This window comes from Papilio machaon, chromosome 23 (assembly GCF_912999745.1).
Source record: "Papilio machaon chromosome 23, ilPapMach1.1, whole genome shotgun sequence".
NCBI lineage: Eukaryota > Metazoa > Arthropoda > Insecta > Lepidoptera > Papilionidae > Papilio > Papilio machaon.
Window position 1 is genome coordinate 1,644,825 of NC_060008.1, and position 20,505 is coordinate 1,665,329.

General features: G+C 32.3%; 1 protein-coding gene across 4 annotated transcripts in view; it reads left to right on the top strand.

Moving 5' to 3' along the window:
* Positions 1 to 20,505, top strand: part of LOC106720057 (latrophilin Cirl) — a 280,776-nt gene that overhangs the window by 127,093 nt on the left and 133,178 nt on the right. The window contains exon 2 of one of the 4 annotated variants that reach the window (XM_045683768.1): positions 13,430 to 13,492. The exons of the other annotated variants lie outside the window; for them this stretch is intronic. The gene's annotated coding sequence lies outside the window, so the exon portion shown is untranslated. The remainder of the gene's footprint in view (positions 1 to 13,429; positions 13,493 to 20,505) is intronic. 4 annotated transcript variants of the gene reach the window in all.

Here is a 20,505-nt window from a genome sequence, read left to right on the forward strand (position 1 = left end):
AGAAAACATACGCTACTAACTTGGGGCGCACAAAGTATAAAACATAGCTTGGAAGAATACATAAGCTACTAACTCGGGGCGCACAAAGTAAGCTAGTAGGTTATATATATAACCACAATCCGAGATATTTTGATAAATATGTATATAAAGGAATACTACATCGAAAGTCTCACACAAATTTAATACAATTCCCAACTTCGTATTTCATTTCAATTGTAAAACACACCCAAACAGAATGATAATCACGAAGACGACTTCATTCTTGAATAAGCTCTGATTCTAAATGTATGTAAATGTTCACGCGCTTCCGCACGATCCACGCATTTCTCTCAAATCTAACAAGGTCTTTGATACAACTTAGCGGCACAAAAAGTCATTCTAACTTCAGAATTTTCAATGAGTTTTATATCAACGAATATATTTTATATTTATACATGTTATGGTTACTAATTTATTTAATGTTTCACTAATTGTTAAGAATTAAAGTAAGTGTATTAAAATTATTTTGATATGTAAAAAAAAATTACAAATAAAGCGTAAATAAAAGATGTACATATATCTTACTCTTCTTAAGGTGTCTCTCCGACTAGTGGAAGTTTGCGTTAATATATATGTTTATATATATTTAATTGCTACTTAAGGATTATTTTATTTACCATTAACGTCTTAATGCGGCCTTAACTGTATAAAATAAAAAAATATCCTTGTATTTTTAAACCGCTCTGCGTAACCTCAAATTCAATGCTACAATGAACAGTGGAATCGTTTATATGCACTAATTAGGATTCCTCGACAATAATCGATCCGACCGAAACCAGAGGTCTGCGTTTCAGCAGTCTGGATGGTGACAAATATTTTCCTAAATTCCAACACAAGCTCGTTCGATACTATTCAATACCGCTGACTTTGTATTGAATCAGTTTGCGGTTCGGTATATGTACTCATTTGATTTCATTAAGAGTAGTGAAACTAGGGTTTAACACAGTCAGAGGCTTCTATTGATTGTTAGAATAATTCTTATTATTCTTTATATACATAAATATATTATTCACACTCCAAATCTATATCTATCTATATATATAAAAGAAAGTTGTGTTAGTTACACCATTTATAACTCAAGAACGGCTGAATCGATTTGACTGAAAATTGGTGTGCAGGTAGCTTAGAACCAGGAATAGGACATAGGATAATTTTTACCCCGTTTTCTATTTTTTTTTATTCCGCGCGGACGGAGTCGCGGGTAAAAGCTAGTGATAGATAAGGTTTTTCAATATCTTTGCTGTTAAAAATTGAACTTAGGTATAAGATTTGATATAAATTACTGGGTTAGAGAAGCATAATAATTTACTAAACATTACTAAAATTTTCACGTTCCTGTAACATTCCAAAGGTCGTAATTACGTAAAGCAATTGCAAATAGCAACCGCATAGAGTATTACTTAATTTGCTTGCGTTAGACTACCGCAGCAGTAACCGTAGGTCAGAGTTAAGGTAAATTTGCCTTAGATACACGTAATTGTGCCCCCGGGGAACCACATGTATTACTGAATGTAAGTGGCCGCTGCCAGAATCAATATCATACGAATGCCTATATTGATCATGACTTCTATTTAGGGCTGGCAATAAACCTGAACACTGGCAGCGAGTAATAAAACACTCTTTGTTAATTAAAAAAACAACTGATTGACTCTACGACATTAAGGAGAGGAATGAGAAGCGTATGACACCTCTCGTTTAGTTTACAGGTTATCAAAATATAATTGACTGAATAAAAAAATGATATATATAAAAACATACATTCATTCCCGAGAAAAACATTACTTAATTCCTCAACTCTTGACACTTTGATGCGCAACAAACAAGTCTACAGTTATTTATTTTATACGCTACTCTGATCTGAAGTCTTTCATGTGTTGTGAACAATTAAATATACGACTAACTGCCACATCTGCAGTAACCCCAAGAAGTAGGTGTCACCGAAAGTATAAAATGGCCAACTCACTGCAATATTGTGGACTGTTCGACCATAATTTTAGAACAGTCTAATCATATTCAAATATAAAACCGTTTTTTTGTAATATGTAACAGTGTTTCTTAATTATACATTTATCAATAGGTAATGTTTTTTTATATAAGGATCCTCGGACACCATCCTTACAAATGTCAAACCAGTAGCTCGAATATGCAGCATGTCATTGCGTAGGCAGCCCTAGTTATATTACTATTGTATTTCATTTTAGTTATAGTTATATTTGCGGTATCTTGTAACGTTAAGTTAATCAAATTTTAGATAAGGAAATCGTGCAGATAGTTACCAATGAGGAATTTCGTATATCAATAACCGATAGTTTTCTAAATCTGATATTTTTATCCTTAAATATAATTGGTATAAAAACTAAAATGGTTTAAAGTTCTTCAAATGTTTATTTTCAAAATTGCACTAGTCACTTTCTCTTTGTGTCTAACTTGTATCCCATAAAGTGGCGTGGTCAGTTTTCCTAATTAGTCCAATCCATTTCACTCTAACTTCGACATCTTCGTCTGAGACTTGGCTTGGCAGACCTTGTCTTATGTTTGCTCCTGAATCTATGACCGGGAAGGGAAAGTTGCGATGTCAAATTTTCGAAGTCCGACGGTCTCCTTCTTACATGACCATTCCATGAACGTGACAAACTGTTCTAGACTAAATTGCTTAAGTCAACGACATTCAAAATTTAGTTCGTTTACACAAAATCTGTAAATTTAGGCCCTAATATGTAAAGTAGCGAATCAAATAAAGGGAAAGACTGAAAAATTCAAGTTTAAAGTATTAAAAATTCAAATATCGTACTTCAAAACAAAAAAGAGTCATAATTTCTTAGCCATTTGAAGAATAAAAACTTAAAAAGGCCTTCACTTTGATTCGCAAAGGAGCATGACAGGTAAACGGAAAGGTCTTTAACAGCAGAAGACTGGCAGAGTGAGAAATTAAATAGCTCGTATTTTCACTTATTAACTTAACAATGAGACGATGAATGTGTGAAGCTCACGTATTAGCCCATTTAAAAGACCTCTTTACAAAATATTAGTGAACAAGACGCCAAGTCTGATTAAAGTCCAAGGAATATTCAATTAAACAGGTTTTATTCCTGAGGTTGCTTCGACACCTGCTTTATCGTCGGCATTGCTCTTACAAAGTACGTTTTATTGCACATTTCTGTATTTAAATCGATATGTAACGATAATTACATAGTGTGTTGTTGATAGCACCCCACCTTTTAATTCAGCAGGTGTGAGATCACCTTTAAATTAAGGTGTGCAATGTTGTTTTGTTTTTATCACATTTGAGATTCCGTTCTTCCAAACGATTATAGATTCAATGTAGGGATGCAAATAAGAAAGCGGTACATTTTATGTTGTGATTACATGTTAAATACCGTTTTTGAACTTTGTCATTTTATAATCGACAAGATAAAATTTAAGTAAAAAAATTCGTCAAACTGCTACTTTATAAAGTACTGTTATAAAGAGGATAGATTTTATTGTCTGTTTGTTTGTATTGCTCTAAAATTACTGAACCGATTTGGATTTTTTTTAATTGTTGCCAGTCTGTATTTATTACAAAAATATTTATAATTCATCTGGCAACTGCCAGTACTTTGCAGTTTTATCAATATTAAAGAATTTTAATTTTCGCTTTTTTATCCCCAAATATCCAACATGGTCACAATAATGTATACCTTTATAGTGCGGGTTCGGTTCCCCGCAGGTTCAACAACCTTCAGCCCCCGAGGAGGGTGACACGCCATTGTTTGAAGATGCCAATATTTGTAAGGTGTTAAAATTTATGTCGTGTTGCGAATTTCAATGCCACCGGTGTTAACACCCTCTATTAATATTTACTGTTTAAGGAATGAATGATCACAGTAAATAGGGTAGTTTAAATTGATGTGGTTTGTATAAAATTTGTAATATTGTTTATCTTATATAATAATATTATGAGTGCTTTTCCTTCTGTATTAAAGAGTTAGGAGCAAACACAAAAGAAGGTGAAAGGAGGTAATACTGAAAGGTAGAAGTGAGTACCAAGAGAGAAGTGGAAAAAATTAACAAAGAAAGCTGACCCCATAATCATATGGAATACAAGTTAGAAAGACACAGAGAGAGAGAGAATGATAAAGTTAAGGCTGAATTACTACTTTATTGGTTAACTTGATGCTGCTTACACTTTCCATGAATTGTCCCTGCCGAAACATACGTATGAAAATATTATGATACTTTAATTTATCTATTAAAAACTGAGAAAACAATATTACGGACTTGCGACAGTGGAAGCCCGCAATTATATATACAAAACGAATTAAAACATCCGAACAAGCGCAGTCACCTGACGCTTCAACTTAAGATTGACAAAGATTACGCCCGACGTAATGCAATCCGTCCCCAGTCAGTTTAGCGAGTTGGATCCCGGCTCTATTTGTAACAGTCAGATAGTCTGACACTAAGTCTTGTCTAGACGAAGTCGTCAGGAAACCAGCGGAGATTGATCCCAACATTAGCATTACATTAAGAGATAAAGTGTTTGTATTTTCTATGCTGCTTTGAAATTCGTATAATGTTACGTTTTGAATTTCATTTAGTTTATTACCGCTGCATCTTATTCCATTCATGGATTTAAATATAAATCACAAATATAATCCTATCTTACTAATATTATAAATGTGTAAGTTTAGATGGATCGATGGATGGATAGATGGATGTTTGTTAGAAGGTATCTCTGCAACGTATCAACTGATCTTGATGTAATTCGGCACAGATGTAAAACGTAGTCTAGAAAAACATATAGGCTATTTACATTTTTTTTGATTACCGCGTAGACGACGCCGCGTGCGACGGTTAGTATAAACATAATACTAAACATCTATTTCAATTAGTTCAGAAATATAGTGAAAATCTTAAACTGAATATACATATATCAGGATAAGATGATCTGCAGGTGTGTTATCATCCCTTAAAGTGAAAATGTTCTTCCCTAAGTCATTACTTTTAACTTATACTCTTCACGAAGCCTGCAGATAAGTACAGCACGTAAGCCTGACAACCGCCATATTTTCATTTTGGGCTTGCGTCTTTGCGCGTAAATCATTCCGCGAGGTATTTATTCACAGCTTTCTAAATATTTTTCTTTTACAACTTTTTATCTTTTCTCTGAAATGATTTAACATCAGTGTATCAGAAACTGTATAAACAAATAAAATGCAAACAAATATTTTGTATATAAACATGCATGGTTTTATGTCATGTTTATTTTTCTTCAAAAATATATTTCTAAAAAAATATTTGATTGGGAATAGACTCCATTTTTTTACGAATATAGTAAAATTCAACGTTGAAATTAGCATACAATAGTACATAAAAAATCAATAGTCGATTGAAAGAGCTGGTTCTAGATTTAAGGATGACCTAGTTTTGATTAAAATTATATTATTTATATAATGTTTGTTTCTTTTATGAATTTATGAGCTGAATTTATTTAAATTTCTTATGTTTCTTTTTATTTATTTTAGGGTTGGCTGCAGGTAAGTGGCTATAAATAATTAAGACAAAACTTTAAGGTTTAAAAGACCTTATGCGCAGAACCCACTTGAAGGAGATGATGATAGAGAGCTGATTTTTTTTACCAAATATGATATGATTGAGGCTGACATGAGGTACGGTACACGAGTAAACTCAGAAACCATAAATCTACCTTACAATAGATAACCATTCATTTTATGAACAAGTTACAAGAGTCTTAAGCCATACAAATATACAATTTCATCCCGACAGTCTAAATAGACCTTCTATTTAGCCTTACGAGATACCTACGTTTGATAGAGATCCTATAAAATAGCTTCGTTTGCTACGAGGCTTCCAATTTCTATTCGATATTCCGTTTGTATTTGATATATCCATATAAGGCCATCCATATAGGCCACACAAACATCGAAGAAATACTAGACCAATATGTTGGAATTGAATAATACTCATCTTCTATAGTGATACTTATCATCTTAACCTTGTATAAATCTCATTTATTGATTAGTAACGGCTCGTATTTATGTTATAACTTATAAAATATAACCTAGATTACACTGGGATAATGTGTTATTCTATTGGTGTAAGAATTAGTGATATCGGTTCAGTAATTTTTGACGTTATTCGTTCCAAACATACAAGTCTTTTCTTTTTATAATATTAGTCACAATAATAAAAATGTTTATTTATTTCATGTAACATTAGAATACGACTAGTACACATATTGGGAAAATATTACATTCCTTTTTTTATGGTAACAATATTCACACACAAACACACACACACACACACACACACACACACACACACACACTAGTGTATATTGAAGAGTTCTGTAGACAATAACATTTTTATTTTTATTAAAAAATTGTCAGTCTATTATTTTATTTCTAATACTAAAGTCGAAACAGTAGACAAGAGTGGCCGGAGCCCCAATCCAGACGGCACCAGATAAAGCATTGTCTCCACGGAACACAATGCTCAGTAATATTTCCATTCAAGGCGGTATGAGCCATTAAAAACATAAGCACGGAACGATTGCCCCTCCGCCAAACTACGGACCCCACGTTACATCGAATCTCGAGGGATGTGATGACAAAGATGAAACGACGCAGAATTGTAACTTCGTTTAAGAGTTAAGCAGACTATGCCTAATCCTTCTGTAGAAAGGAAATCAGGGTAAAATTTGAAATGATAATATACTCTCAGCCGATTTTGAATTTATTGTACTTCTAAAAAGAAAAAAACATTGTGCTTTCTACATTAAATTGACTAACCTTCTTTTGATTACGTTATTTATACTAATATGAAAAGGGGGGAAAAGATCTGATTGTTTGTTTTGAAAAGGCTTCATAATTTTGACATAGGCAACCTATATTTATTACTGAATTACTGTGAGACGAAATCGCGGGAAACTGTTCTGTATAAATGATCTTTTAATAAAACTAAAGTTTTCCTTTGTTCTAAATCGGGTTTCAAATTTCATTTATTAATCCTTCAAAATTCCAAATAAATATTCTTTAAAATATCAAAATTGTTTTATCGTCGTAAAAAGAAAACACGCACGCATGTAATTATAAACTAGAAACTTTTGAAATAAGCTGTTCGTTCCGCGCAACTTTCTGTTTTCTAAGTCTTAATACCGAAAGTTACCTCTTCGCCCACTTAATCTACGTTAAAATAACAAACTTTTATAACATTCGTGTTAAAGGAATTTGCGTCTTACCACTTTGCAATAAGGCTTTGATGAGTGCTTATCGAAAGTTGCGTTCATCTATATGCGTAGACCGTTCGTACCGGCTGATTGGTTGTACGCTTAGAGAAGGGTGACGGGCGGAGGTTAAGATTTTCGCTCCAACGTTACGCACCAATGGCTTGATTCACGTTTAATTTGAAAGCCTTTAAATATGCATACATTTAAGCGGGATTTCAGATTATTAAAAAATTAAATTTTGGTACATACTTTGAAGAGAAACAAAACTGTGCAATCGGAATACTTTGATGGTTTTTTCTTAACGAACGTCATAAAATTAGTTACTGGAACATATTATTACATAGACAAAGTTCTATTTACAAGCGTGTTAATAATAATAGGTAAAGACGTAGTATAGTAAATATATCTGCAATTATATTTTACAATATCAATATTTAATATATTAACAAACTCCAATAAACATGAAAGAAAAACGATACTAGTTAAAAATCAAATGAATTTTCAAACATAAAGTTGTAATAATAAAAAAGTATTCATTGAAATTTTAATACTAATTGATATTTTATTGGTTGTTCGGAAAGTCATTTCGTTTTTATTTCTATTTTATATGTTTATGTTTGTTTATATATTCTATGTTTAATAATGCCTTTATCAGCTCTAACCGAACTTCAAGGACGTGGTGCATCTTTGTCGAAAATACACGAGTCAAGAAAAAGCGAAATGACTTTCCGAACGACCATAAATTAGAATACTTATTTGAAATTCGAAGAATAACTGCTCGTGTAACCGTTTATGTTATAAAAAAATAATAATTTTCATCGGAATTTAAGAAGCTCGTAGTGAATACATTATGCGTATGATGTTTAGAAAGGTGTTAATAATACCATTTTTTCTGTAAGTCACGTTTTGTAAATAAACGAATAAGTTAACAGGAAATAAACCTTTTACCTTTTAATGGATATTGTTATAGTGATCTTACTAATATTATAAATGCGAATGGATGGAAGGATGTTTGTTTGAAGGTATCTCCGGAACGGCTCAACATATGTTGATGAAATTAGGCACAGTTTTTATTTAATCCCGCTCGGACAATGTCGCGGGCGACAGCTAGTTGAGACTTTAGGACGTGAAATTATTTTAATGCACATTTTACAAAACTAAAACTAATTTATATTACTGTTTGAATAAATTGATTTAATTTAATATAATAATTGCTTCATTTGTCGCTAGCGGTTGTGTTACGAAAATAATTTATTAGACGATTCAAAATTTTAATGAATTCCGTACAGTGTCGAGGGAGTCGCAAGAAAGGTCCCTCGCCTGGTGACGGAATTCATAATTACATGTATATTTATGGATTATGATATAATAGGGCTTTAATCTTTAATACAAACGAGTCACTGAAGATTTTACTCGTTACATCATTTAGTTAATTTCAAATCAAATTAAGTTGTGAAAAGTACGAGTATATACATCACTTGATCATGCTAACGTCTTTTATTTTCTTTTGGCTCAGTTCTTAAAGATATGTCACTTATAGAATTATGTTCTGTAATCTATAACCTTCCTTAATAAATTCACTTTCAAGGTTAAGTTTCTATTAGATATAAGCAGAGTGATAATTTCAAACTTTTTGACTTAGGTAATCGTCACATCGATCAAGTTTTAAATTTCTTTTAAAAACTTTTAATTTGTGGCTTTGATGAATTTATTATTGGAAAGAACCTTTGTGTTGATAACATTGTATTGATTTCTTAATAATTGGCGCTAGTGTTGTTCCTTTTGTCCCCCTAAATTTAGTTTATTCCCCTTGCGGTTGTTTTCATTAATTATAGTTTGTAACGAACTATTCATTATTATTTCTTTCTTTGCTAGTTTTTGTAAACGTTATTTAGTTTTCGACTTTTGGTTTACTAATAAATGCGAATGTTTGGATATATGGATGGATGGATGTTTGTCATAAGGTATCTTCTGAATGGCTGCATGGATCTCTCTGAAATTGGGTATAGATGTAGAACATAGTGTGGAAGAACACATATGCGACTTCTTAAGTTTTTTTTTTAAGTCACGCGGACGGAGTAACGGGTGACAGCTAGTTTTAAACGAGTTAATGGATAATTGTCATATATCGTGTTGGTAACGTAATTATAAGTTGCGCTGCAGTATTTAGGTGGTTCATAACATGCAATTTTGTTGAAAAATGCGACCGTTTGATTCTTTTTTCTCTAATCTATGCCGTAAATTACAGTCATTAATAGGAAAGTTTAGATGGATGGATGTTAGCAAGCAAACTTGACAGGCTACTAAGTGTTTTTTTTACTTCCTCGCGTAAGAATATGCGGGCAAAAACAAATAATGGAATACATCGATACAGATTCAGATACAAAACAAATCGAGTATGAAATGAAATCCATCTCTTACTATCTAACATTTTCGCTTCCCAGTTATTAAATGATGTAGAAATAATTAAGTACACTATGATCATTAGCAAGCGAATAATCTGAAGCTATTGTCAAAGCCACTGTCAAACTAATGACTGTCAATATAGCAATAGTAACGACATTGTGGCTCACTCTCTCGGAACTGATAGAAACGTTAAATGAAACTGTTCTAAACAAATTTAGTTTCTATTTGTATGTGTATAAAGTTTGTAATCGTATGTCAAAGTCTCTAGTTCTTGAGGGGCCTGCATTTGATTTGGTCTTTAAGAAGCAATATCCTACTGATTCTTTAGGAATACGTTTCTTTTTCGTAAGTATTTGCATTAACTCGGGTCCTCACAAAAGGGAAATTTGCTTACCGTTGTTTGAATAGATTCAGTGCGAGATCCAAGCTTTATTGCAGACCGTGTTACTTTGATTTGGAGATTTGGCGGGGGATCATTTTCTAAGCCCGATTGTCGTCTTACGTAAAGATAATGAATGCTTGAATTATTCAGATAATGGTTTTTTTTTGAAAAAATTTTACAATATATCCTTACATTTGTATTTTAAATGCATAAAAGAATCTTGTTCAAAATAAGTTCTTGATTAAATTTGGCGTAAATATAGAACATAACCTGGAAAGCTTACTTATTATGTTTGTTTTTAAATTTCGCGAGAACTATTATACTTAAATAAATAATGTAAATAAAAATATGGATCTATGATTTCATACTTCTAAAAAACAGATATTAATCATATGTCTTTCAACTGATGTTTCGAAGTTGGAAACACATGAAGCGTACCAACAGAACTATCATTTTTAAATCTTATCCTTTAAAATATTGCACAGATTGCTTTGTACGTCGTCACAAGGTTATCACTGTTACTGCTGTCAGTGATTAACATTGTTTACTTTACTGTTTACAAACACATAAATGTCATATAAGAAATGAGGTCAGAGAGTTTTAAATTTTTAGAAGACTTCGTAAGCATTGAATGCATTCCGGAAAAAAAGTGTTCTAGTTTTCATTTATAGTCGTTTCTAATCTTAGTTTTTATTAGTTAAGGGATAAAAAAGTTGTAGGTTTGTTTTACATAAAAAAACTATATTATTACATTTTGTCTGTTGCATCACTTCAGTAAAGGTGGGTATAAACTAGAGCATTATTTACTTGTAACAACGAGCCGCTCTATAATATGTTGTGTGTCACCCTTTCACGAACCAGACGTGCTTTGGAAACTATGCTTTTACCTCTATCATATCATTCGTTAAAACGTTACATTGCAAAGAAATGCTTGAGAAAATGCTCTAGTGTATATTCACCTTAATGCGAACATGTATGGAATTACGTTTTGTTTTTTCGATCTTTACAATATTTTCTTCTTAAAAAGTTGATGTTATTGTGTTTTGTGGTGTCCCAGAGCCCGCATAGTGATATGACATTTATTAAATGCTGTAAATTTGATAGATGCTAGTTGAGACATCGTAAAATAATGGCTGCTGATTTATGACTGTGAGTCATTGTCTTCGACGCGTTTATCTGCATTGTTGGTAACGTTAAATTGATCTAATAATAACCTCAAATGGTTTCGTTACTACAAAATAGATGTTGAATTATTGTTCCGCTGTTATATAGTGATTAATTTTAATGTACTTGTATTATTTATTTTAGTTCAAATTATTTTTTCAGAACATTATGATTCGTAATTATCTGAATAAGCATAAAAATAAAGTTTCTAACAATGTTTATTTCACTTAATTTTTGAGTATTAAAACCATATATTATAAACCTTCATATAAATTTATTTAGTCTTGTGTTTTATGTAAGAAACTATAAAATGTGCTCCGTTATATCGACAGCAAATCATGCGTAGGTACGCCTTGTAAAACTGTCAAGAACATTTCATGTTCGCATCTATCATAAACAGATTGAAATTTATATCACGACCGAGACAATAAAAGTAAATTGGCTTTCGGGTCGCTTTTATTATCCGTCAATACGTAACAAATAAAACTAGAATAACGCGCACCGATAACTTTTCGACTCCAGCACAAATAATGTACAATTGTATTATAATATGCGAGAACGCGGGCCGCGCTTGACTCACTACGATTTTCTAGGTACCGGGCCATCGGGCATTTGCCAACCGAACTGTAATGGCACAATAAATAGTTTGCAGCCCTCACCCATCTGTCACTTAACTACTAAAATATACAGACGTCATTCAGCGGGCCGCGTTGAAAAATCGCAACAGTTGAGCACCCCTGGCGGCACATATATACATTTTCGACTTTCGCACTGATTATTTTAAAGTCCAATTTGCATTGTCTCATTCGATGAATAAATTTAAATATTTGTTAACTTAAAATGTAACCCGTGTTGTCGGAAATACAGTCCAAATTGCACGGGTGAGCATTTGTTTCTTGGATTGCTGAATGCGGGGATTTGAAAATCGGTTTTAGTGTTGGCGCTTTTTAGGTGCAATTTTTTCGCTCGTCGGAAATGTTGGGGATCGGTTGACTTTGAAGTTCAAAAGGGTCCCCTCGATGTGGGATTCTGGTGGATTTCTTTTAGGATTAGAGACCTTACGAATTTAATGATAGTGCTCCGAGCGTTATTACCGGTCGGTTATTTGCTGAATTGCGCCCTTAAAAGTTCTTTTTAACGTCCTTTCCTCGTACTCAATCTGGGTGTAAATTAGAATTGTAGATTACTTGTGTATTTTCATTGAAACTGATTTCAATTTTTAATTACATTGCTTCACATTATACGTTCACATTCTTAGAAGCTTAATTCATGTGAACATTTCTTAATGAATTCACTTGTACATAATGAAATATGGTTTTATATCTCTATATATATAAAAGAAAGTCGTGTTAGTTACACTATTTATAATTCAAGAACGGCTGAATCGATTTGACTGAAAATTGGTGGGCAGGTAGCTTAGAACCAGGAAACGGACATAGGATAATTTTTACCCCGTTATCTATTTTTATTCCGCGCGGACGGAGTCGCGGGTAAAAACTAGTATTATACGTTTCCACTTTTAGCCAAATTTAAACAAGATTTACCAAAATATGTTAGTTGGACCATAACAAAAATTGCCTAATCGATTTCCGCTGCGTATTTTTAGCCGACTTCAAAAAGAAGGAGGTTATCATGTTCAAATCGGCTTGTATTCTAATCCTCTTAGACATGACCCTCAAATGTTTATTTTTAATCAAGATGTAATTTATATCTATAAAATTTAACCATTCCAAATCAAATACAAAAACATTTACGTTTTAACATAATACTGATTATAGAGTTAGGTAAATTAAACAGAAGTTTCATTAGCCCAACATAAGTTTTCTTATTAAAAATGCATTAAAAAAGAAAATTACCACTCACTATCAAATTCCCACAATCCGATGTTCTTTAACACAGTTACTTGTAAAAAGCCGTTCCTTTATTTAATACAAACAAAAGTTCTACTAGTGCTTTTAACTCTTTATCGTAGTATTTACTCGTAAACTTTCCCTACAACTGACTGTCGCTGGCTGTCTATTTAACTGTTTGCTTTTAAAAAAAAAACATTCCAACTTTTTAATTACACATTTGGCGGGCATACGATTCATAAGTTCGTTCAAATATTTAAACATCGAACATACGCGGGGAGATATGAATTATTGATCGCTCTATTCTTACCGGCCAGTTGTTTATTTATTTTTAATATTCCTTTTTTTATTTCGCAGGTACGATGCCGTGGGAATTTTGACAGGAGGCAAAGACAATATAATAATGCCAGTCTACAATTTGTAAGTGTCAATCGTATTGAATTTTTAAAATTACAGAAACGAAGAATTTCTGTAATGGCATATGAAAACGTTTTTATCTAATTAGCGTAAATTAAAATTGCTATGTTTCTATTATTTTGTTTAAACTTAATACTATCATTTGTTTATTCAAATTTATGTTAAAACAAAAGCTACATTAATCCAGTGTGTGGTCCACAGTTAGTTAAGTTAACAATTTACATTTCTTTTTTTTCGTAAACACATTTATCTCTCAGTCGATATTCGCTACCGCAAGATTTAAAGGTACTACCACAATTAGTAATTTAAATTTATGTAGATCGGATTGGAGCGGAGTGTTTCGAATAAACTTCCCCGCACACGGAGTTTTTAAAGAACGATAAAAAGAACCTTGGTGTTGGAATTCTTGCAAATGAGGGCATAGCTTTTTAGCGCAAAAATACCTGCACTTCGAGCGCTTTAGCGCTTACAAAGTTGTTTATTGTACAAATTGTTGTTGTGGACGTCATTTTAAGTGCCTTTGTAAACGGACGGCACGTAAATCTATTACATAGTTCTATTGCTAAACGATCGAAGTTTCTGGAAATTCCAAGTTCCATACTCACATAACTAGCGTAAATATATACAAAGATTCCTTATGTCCTCACCAATTTAAAATTATTTCGCATTTTGCTGTTTTGTCTTAGCAATGCAAAAATCGAATTTAATTATTAAAACCTTTTTCGTCGACAAAGATTAAAAAGAAAATAGTCATTCCAATTTTAAATTCATTGTAAAACTAAATATTTTTCTCCGGGAACGGTAGTCTGAAATGTCTAACTCGTACCTTATCTACATACAAATGTTCTAAAACCTGGGCACCGGCGTCAACGCTATCTGCGGGAATCCAGGTTACCTACATTTCAGAGAAAGGCTTTCGATGTTCAGGCTAACGTGTAGATAACCAACCAACACATGTTAAATCTTTTGTGTTTAACAAGAATTGTACTAGCTTTGGTGTTTTCATTTATGTTCCAACATTTATGTTGAATGGTTGTTTCTAGTTTTATAATAAGAGATAATCTGTCACAGTTCTCTATTTCTAGAAGGTTCTTATTTCAATTAGGGCAATCACTAGAATATTATTAATTATTTCCAATTGGTAACAACGTTACTATAATTTTTTTTTTCAAAATTCAATTTTTTTTATTTCGGACAACAGAGATCCATATTTGGTTAGTAAATTACAAAAACTAGAAACTTAGATGACTAGGGTTAGTAGAAATAGTGCTAATGGAATAGTGGAATACGTTTTTTTAGTTACATGGTTCCATTTAAAAGAATTTTCTTAAGTAAAAAAGTGATAAATTTTGTTTATAAAACTGTCAGTGGATGTTGTAAAATTATATTATGCAATAGATTACCCCCTTTTATAGTTCCGTACTACAATAAGTATTTTAAATATTCATTCACTACCAATATTCCATAAATACGTATGTCCATTTTAATTAAATAACTATTGAATATAATTTGAATGTTCGCTGGCCGTTAGTTATTAATAATACAGTTTCGTTCAGTTATTTTATTGTTTAGTCTGTGTAATCAAAGGCCCATTATTATACTTTTATAAGTGGCTATCTGTCGTCCGCGACTCCGTACGGAATTAAAAAAAAACTTATAAATAACCTAGGTTTTCTTCCTAGTTTATGTTCTACATATGTGCCAAATTCCATCAAGATCCGTTGAGCCGTTTCGGAGATACCTTCTTACAAACATCCATCCATCTAAACTTTCGCCTTTATAATATTAGTAAGATGTTTTGTAGTTGTGTGTGTTCGTTAAGGATACATTTGTATACAAAAAATTGTTGTCTCTGTTTTATTAAAAAGTATAAAAGGATAACAATATTTTTATATAGGCAGTGGAAATCAATTATTATACTCAAACAAGGATATCGTAAGTACAAAGAGGCGCTACTGTCGCGGTTACTTCTGTGTGAAAATATCAGGTACAATACGAAAAGGTTCTTGTGACACTTTTTTGACGTTGACAGAGGGGCGCTAGTGTGCTGTCATAATTTAGTTTGACTTATGCCCACCGGGTCAAATTGTTTTGTCGTTCTATATGTCAAACTACAAAAGATTTTGTTAAATTTTACATGCTTATAAAATTATTTCATAGTATGCATACTTGTTTGACGCTCCGTAACTGAGATATTTGATCAATAGCTTTATCAAACTTACCTTTATTGTCTAATTCTATTTCAATTTTGTTTTACATTAAAAAGAGAGAAATTTGACTCTTAACTTTAAACAAACATTTAATCAATTAACAGAGTTGTAATACAATATTAGTTTAATTAAGTGTCCGCTACGGAGAATAGATGCTCTTATTTCTAAACTTTTGGTGTCGATTTACCGATATTATTAAAAAAAACATGAGATGAAATGAAGCCCTGAATTGATTGAATTCGCCTTTTTAAAGGATATTCGGTTACCGACCTCTTATATTTATTTAAAAACGAATTAATTTACGTTGTAATTGAGCTTTGAATATAGACTCTCGAATGGAGTATTTATTAACTACAGTCGATGTTACTTAGCCACTCACTAATTACTAATAATTTAGTAGCTTTTTATAAAAAATAAAAACAGACTAAAAAGAATTATGAATGAAAAGAAAGAAGAATGAAACTGGTCTTCTGTCGTTTTACAAAGCAGTCAAAACACATATACTATATTATTATTTATACTATATACCTTTGATTTATGGTTTGTAATTTAAGGGAAATTATTGCTTTGTCATTATTGAGTTCATTTTTAATATAAAAATTCAAACTTTAGTGGTTCTTACCTATACTGTTCGCAAGAAACGGGATTCTTATCACGATTAGGCAGTTTGAGCTCCCAATATTTCGGCACAATTGCATGCGCCATGATCACGGGTTGACTGGTGTTGTACGGTAGTGTGAAAAATGTTAAAGATAGTATCGGTAGATAGTATCCGTATCGGTCTACCTTCTTTCTGATTCGGCGACCACTACTACTGTCCGCGTTCTCACTGCACGTTAAGTCCGCACCACACATGCAACTGTGTCAAAATATCGGGAGCTCAAACAGCCTTATCGTGGTAAGAATCTAGTTTCTTACGAACAGTTTCCGAGTTAATTTTTAATTTCATATTTAGTTTATTATAATGTGATATTAACATTTCTGTTCGCTTGCTCAACTGGGTTGCGCATTTTAACTGCACGACTTCATGTCATATTAAATTAAAACAAAAGAGTAACGTTAATGAATTGCCTGGCGAGAGGCACAAAAGAACCCACGGCCGCGGTCTATTGACTACGGAATGTGGGGACACCGTGACTAAAGCGTGGTGGGACCCTGCTTATTATACCAACTCTTGTATACGGCATTGTAATTGCGAGATGCTCTTTTAAGCTGTTATTGTTTTTAATTACCTACAAAATGGTAGGCTTACTATTCGTGTTTTAAATCAGTTTAAAAATATTTGATTGAAGTATACAATACTTTTGCGATAATATGCCCTTAAATGACTTTGAAAATAAAGCAAACCTGATCATCTACTAGCTAGAAAAGTTTCGATTAAAAATTACTAATATTGTACATGCGAGATGGATGTAACATGTAAGAAGGTATGACCAGAACGGCTCAACGAATGACGATTAAATTCGGCATTGATGTAGAACATAGTCTGTAAGAACACATAGTATACCAATTAAGTTTTTTTATAATTCCACTCTGTCGTATTCGCGGACGACACCTAGTATTTATATATGTTTTATCCTTTTAATTGTCAACTATGACATCACAATATGGTATTAAATCATGTTATTTTTGAAGCATACATTATGTTAAAAGTAAGAAATGAATGTCATATATTCAAACGAAAACACCGTGACCTAATAAATGCATAAGACCGTAGTTTAAATCGCTATTTTGATTGCCTATATTGTAATATTAAATAATTGTTTTTTTTTTGTACGACTTCCGTTCACCAATTACAATGTGCAGTAAAAAAAATAATGAATTTCGTGACATTCATAAACTTTTTACATTAAGTAATTAAAATATTTGTCTGAAAAATGAATGAAAAACTTATTAAGTAATTGTTGTCTTGTTCAGTTTGAGTAAATGTGAAACAAACTTTATTGTGATTATAATTCTGTACTATATCGATCTTAGTTAAATAAATGTTAGACATTTTTTATGTAGAAAATCTTAAATTATTTTTTATCGTTGCAAGAAGTTATTTGAAAACTCATTCGTATTTAAAATTACCATCGTAAACGGTCTTAAAGTAACTAATAAAGTAATTTAATATCCGACAAATGCAAATTCTACTGTAACCGTGTACCAAATTATATAAATAACCTCAAAGAATAAATCGCTCGCTTCAAGTAGATTTATTGCCCCAATCTCGACGAAACAACGCCACGGCACGCCCAGCAAATCTAAAGAATGGCTGTTTTGGAACTTAAAGATGTAATTCCCCCCACAAATTCGCTACGTACACTTCTAATTTTCTTTGATTTTCATCGACGGTTCACCCTTGACCCATCATTTATTATAAGTCATCCCCCAATTCTCTAAAATGACTTATAATACAATTTTACAACATCATAATTTCGACTTTATCATCATTTTCTTAGAGTATATTTTCTTTTAACAGATTAATACTATATGAGTCCTTTTTCGTAGTAACACGGTCGATACCCGTGTTGTATAAATGGTAACAAAATGTCGAAATCGCGTGTTACACTATACTTATCTTGCTTCTACTATTTTGCATACATTACGTATTGGTATGCATATTCCGACGTTACAGACTTAGCGGGGTTTAGTTAAGCTTTTGTAATTTGCAGAATTTTAACGTATTATTGTATAGGAAAAATATTATTTTCCAAGAATTATATTTATTAGCATTCATAATTTTATTAAAATGTTTTGTTAGAAAATACAGCTAAAGTCTTCAAAGTACTTGATGCAAAGAGTATTTGAAAAATTAAAGAATGATCAAAGACCATACGAGTTAAAAATCTGTCCAGTATTTTTAGGTATTATTTACAAAATATCTTTATTGTTTTAACGTAAACTGCCTAAGATATTTTGGGTTTGCTTTTACTCAGTGAAATATTCCAAAACCGGTATAAACTAGCTAGAATCGGATCCTGGCCGAAAACAAAGCCCATAAAAGTGAGGACAAAGTTTCCCGGCCATTGTTTGTATGTATTGCCCAACTTTGCATCGCCACCTGGATTTTGTAAATCCGAAATCGGGTTTAAACCCCGTTACGTCCGCGAAGGGCTCACATTATCATAAGTTTCATCCCGGCCTGTAAGCCTGTAATCCTTAGTTGTACCGATCTCATGGAAACCGTAAGGATTTTAGATTTACTTAAATAATTCAACTCACTCAAAATCGTTTTGAAGAATTTAATTTGCACAACTACAACATCGTTGAATCACTTTTGAGTTTTCATTTTTTGTTTCTTGTACCTTATCATTTTTTTAACAAGGATGCAGTTCGGAATCATTTTTATGCTCAAACTTGAACATATTTTTATTTGGCGTTTCAATACAATGGGTATTAAATATATTTCTGTATGAGTGTTATAGCATTGAAAGCCTGCGGTTATCAGGAACCTTATTTTATAGTTTATTTATATCAAATAAACTGAAAACTAAAAGAGTAACTAAAGGCTTTTTTTTATACCTACATCTTTAGACGTACTAATCTGTAACCGGTTGTAGTTCAAATGGTTAAAATGTCCATCTAAAACCACCGATTTACTAGTTTACAATATAACAGTTGATTCTGATCAACGTAACCTAACCAATACTATAACAAGCATTGCTTCGTTAACCGCATAGCACCGATATCCTTGTCTCTGAGGACTGCGACATTCAGCTGGAACAGATAGTACGAGTGACAACTACAATAATGAAAGGAAATTGTAAGAATATTTGTTCTGTCACTTCGATTTAAAATTCAGTTATAAAATGTAAGCAAAATTATCTTAGTTACAGAGCAATTGACTTAGACATATTGATAAATTTTTAAGTTAAGTTCTTTGTTTGCTATTAATAATGTATCGTAAAATAGTCCCAAAATATAATAGTTACTATTCTTTAAATCGTTGTTTTATGTTGAATTAAACAAAATGTTTTTTGTCTACTTCTTCACCGATGGCCTACCTAACCTTGGTGAAGTTATAAAATAAGTTGTAAAAGTAATAAGAATCAAATAGCACGAGATAGAAGTGTTATTTTTGATAATATTACCCTAGTGATGGGCGTAAGTCGTCGATATCGATAACTTAACGATTCTATCGACTCGATACGTGATTAAATTCCGAACATAATGCGTAAGTTATGACATGAATTAATGAAACATTTGACGCCGAGTCGATTTCGACCGCTCGTTGGATGCAATAATGACACAATTTATGTTTATGAAGACGTTAAAATTTTATGTCTTGTTAATTTCGTCTTTTATAGCTCGCCGATGTAAAGTATAATCGATCGAATAATGTATGCTTTTTTAATTTATTTTTCTATACTGCTGTTTTATGATATAGAAATTTTTAAGCCATAAAAATATGGCTTTGCACCTGTTTTTTTTTTGGACTAAGAAATTTAATAGAAATAGATATTTAATGTGTGATATTGTTCGGTCTTTTTGGTTTACTATCATTGAATAATGGATAAAAGGTGGCAAACGAGGAAACGGCCACCTGAATTCGCTGAAATAGCGAGGCGACCATTGCCCATAGACAAATGCAAATGCAGATGCGTTACCTTTAATTAACGTAGAAGGGGACGCCCAGTTAGAGCACGCCCGTCCTCTCTTCTGCCAAATCCACTTCCCCTTCCCATCCTTTCCTAATAGGAAAATGATGAGAAGGAAAGAGGACTAAAATTAGGCCTCCCGCACCACACTCATCAGACGAAACGCGGAATTGCTTCCACTTGACGCCTGTCTTCTGTGTGGTCGTGGTATTTCATCGGTCGC